Source organism: Canis lupus, chromosome 15 (genome assembly GCF_011100685.1).
Source record: "Canis lupus familiaris isolate Mischka breed German Shepherd chromosome 15, alternate assembly UU_Cfam_GSD_1.0, whole genome shotgun sequence".
Lineage (NCBI taxonomy): Eukaryota > Metazoa > Chordata > Mammalia > Carnivora > Canidae > Canis > Canis lupus.
Genome location: NC_049236.1, coordinates 14244996 through 14248642, shown reverse-complemented (window position 1 = coordinate 14248642; position 3647 = coordinate 14244996).

The following is a 3647-nucleotide window of genomic DNA, read 5'->3' as shown; positions in this document are numbered from 1 at the left end:
TCACTTGTGGTTATTTTGTTTTATATCATACAAAATTTCAAGAATATACAAAAATAGAGAAAACAGTACTGTTGACCCTTGAACGATGGCATAGGTTAGGGGCACTGACCCCTTACCCAGCTGAAAATCCACATGTAACTTGACTCTGCAAAAACTTAACTACTATTAGCTTACCGTTGACTGGAACCTTTATTGGTAACAAAAAGTTGGTTAACACATATTGTATGTTATATGTATTACATATTTTTTCTTACAATAAAGTAAACTAGAAAAAAAGAAAATGTTATTAAGAAAATCATAAGGAAGAGAAAGTACATTTACAGTACTGTACTGTATTCATAAAAACAAAATCCATGTATAAGTGGACCTGCACAGTTCAAACCCATGTTTTTCGAGGGTCAGCTGTATAGTGTATAACCCCCCACACACACACACACACAAACACACAAACATACATATGATAAAATACCTCATGAGTACATATTAATACTTTCAATTCACATTCAAGATTAAAGAGCTTTTACTCAATCTCTTGTCTAGCCCCTTTTTTTTCCTATACCGAGAATGCTGATTTTCAAGGACATAGGTGATAATAAAATTAGAATCCTCCATAATTACTCATTTCTTTTATCTCATCCACAAAGCACTTTCAGAATAACAATATTCATACTACCACCAATATGATTACTGAAAACATTAAGAAGGTATTTTACAAATTTATTTCCCATTCTCTACCTCATTAAAAAACATTATAGTAGGGACGTCTGGGTACCTCAGTGGTTGAGCATCTGCCTTTGGCTCAGGACATGATCCTGGGGTCCTGGGATTGAGTCCTACACTGGGTTCCCCACAGGGAGTCTGCTTCTCCCTCTGCCTATGTCTCTGCCTCTCTGTGTGTCTCTCATGAATAAATAAATAAAATCTTAAAAAAAAAAACCTTGTAGTAAATCTACATTGTCGGGGAATATAATCATTATATATCTTTCCTTCTTAGCCTTATTATATGGTTTTAGTTCTATAAGTAATCTTTTTTCTTTTTAAAGATTTTATTCATTTATTCATGAGAGACACACAGAGAGGGGCAGAGACTTAGGCAGAAGGAGAAGCAAGCTTCGTGCAGGGACCCTGATGTGGGACCTGATCCCAGCACCCCAGGATCATACCAGGATCAAGCCGAAGCCAGACGCTCAACCACTGAGCTACCCAGGCATCCCAGTTCTACAGGTAATCCTATAATTAATATTAATCTCTAGTCTTTACGTCATTCTACTGTTATCTGAAGCTGATTTTCTAGTAGATCCCCCAGGAAGGGCACTTGGCAACAGTGTTCTCTGAGATCTTGCATGTTGATAAGTTTATGCCCTTTATACTTATAAAGTCTGTTTTGCTAGGTTCACACTTTCCTTTCTTGGGTCTCTTAAATGTTACTTTATTTTCTTCTGGCATAAAGTGGTACTGTTAAAGTCTCATGATGATTTAAATTTCCTGTGGTGTATATGTGTGTGTGCTTAGATGCCCAAAGGATTTTTTTCATTTTCTTTAAAGTTCAGTCATTACAGAAGTACCTGGCCGGCTAAGTCAGAGGACCCTATGACTCTTGATCTCAGGGTTCTAAGTTCAAGCCCCATGTTGAATGTAGAGGTTACCTAAAAATAAAATCCTTAACATAAAATAAATGTCATCATTTCATTAGAATGTCTTAGTGTTGGTCATTTTGGGACCATATTCTCAATTTTGCAGTATGTTCTTTAAATACATAGTTTCGAGTTTTCTTTATTTCAGGAAACTTTGTTGAATAGTTTTTAGTATTCTGTTCTTTTGCTCTGGTTTTCTTCTGGGACTCATCTATCCAATTTTTAAAATCTTTTTCCCTATTTTCATTATTTATCAATGTCTAACTCTTTATCTCTTCATATTTTTAAAATTTTTAAACATTTCCTCTTTTCCACCTTTCTAAGGCATCATCTATTGTGTTCACTGTTCTTGTGTACTTTCTAGTTTAGTCTTCATGTCTAAAATGATTTTTTTCTTTTATTTCTCATTCCACCCTGAGTCCCGCTGCATCATCTGAGTTTTTCTAATTCTTTTTTTTAAGATTGTATTTATTTATTCATAATAAATAAGAGAGAGAGAGGCAGAGACATAGGCAGATGGAAAAGCAGGCTCTCCACAAGGAGCCCAATGTGGGACTCGATCCAGCATCCTGGGATCACGCCCTGGGCCAAAGGCAGATGCTCAACCGCTGAGCCACCCAGGTGTCCCGAATTTTTCTAATTCTGATTTATGTTGCCCTTTCATGATCATATCATGTTCTCGGTGTCTTTTGGCTTGTTTTGAAATAGTAGCAGCTTTGGTCTGTTTGTGGCATACCTTTCTGGTGTGTTTCATTATCCGTAGTCATGTGACTTTTATGGTTCTTTTGTAATAACTTTCTATGGGATTTGACTGTGATGCTTTTTTATTATTGATTTTCTGTGAATGAATGAATGAGATGGGGCTCGGAAAAACATTTATAACATCACAGAGCTCCTTCTTCTGTGACTTTGGCTTGCTTTCTGGGATATCCTGGCTCTCTTCCCCTCCTCTATGCTGGTAGCCTAGGTCCTTTCCTTCCTCTGAGTTGTCCCCACCCTACTACATTTTGATCCGCTCCAGGCAACTTCTCCTCAGTATGAAGCACGGTACTAGAAGGAAGCTGTGGTGGGTCAGTTTGACAATTCATAGGAGCCAGACCTGCCCCCGCCCCTTAGACCTCCTCACTGCAGGCCCTTGGCGCTCACTTGCTATTTTATTTATTTATTTATTTATTTATTTATTTATTTATTTATTTATTTATTTATTTTATTTATTTTATTTATTTTTCACTTACTATTTTAGATGGCAGATCCCTCCGAGTTTCATTTACTGCTCTCAATTGGCCTGTCTTGCTTATCTGTACTTTTTTTTTTTTTTTTTTAATTCTCCTGTTCTCATTCTGTCAGAGGCCATCCCTTGGTTTCCTTCTTTCTCCTGTACAGATGCTGATCTTGCGCAGGCCTGGTGGCTATTGTTCCTACTTGCTTGTGTTTGGGGGTTGTGGAGATGCCTTTGTCACCAAATTTGTTATATATGTTGTCTGTGTTTTTTTTCTTTTTAATTTACTCACCAGTCACTGAGTAAGTTTTTATGTGGGGATCTGAAGAGATAGGACTATGCTGCCCCCAATGCCATCATCTTGCCAGGATCCTCTCCCATTTATCCTTTGGTGTTTATAAAATCTGTAGTCATAGCCTCTCTTTCATTCCTGATATAAATAATTTGTGCTTCTTTATTTTATTTTTCATTGATCTTCCTAGGAGTTTACTCATTTTATTAATATTTTTTAAAGAATCAACTTTTGGCTTTGTTAATTTTCTCTATTGTTCATTCTGTACCTCATCAAATTTTAATTTTTATTTCCTCTATTCTATTTTGGGTTTAATTTGCTCATCTTCCTCTAGTTTCTTAGGTGGAAACTTAGATAATGATTTTTAAGCCTCTATTTTATAATATAAGCTATAAATATCTCTCTAAGCACTGATTTACCTACATCTCGTACTTTTTCGTTGTTGTTGTTGAGAGAGAGAGCGTGGAAGGGGCAAAGGGAGAGAGAGAATCTTAAGCAGGCT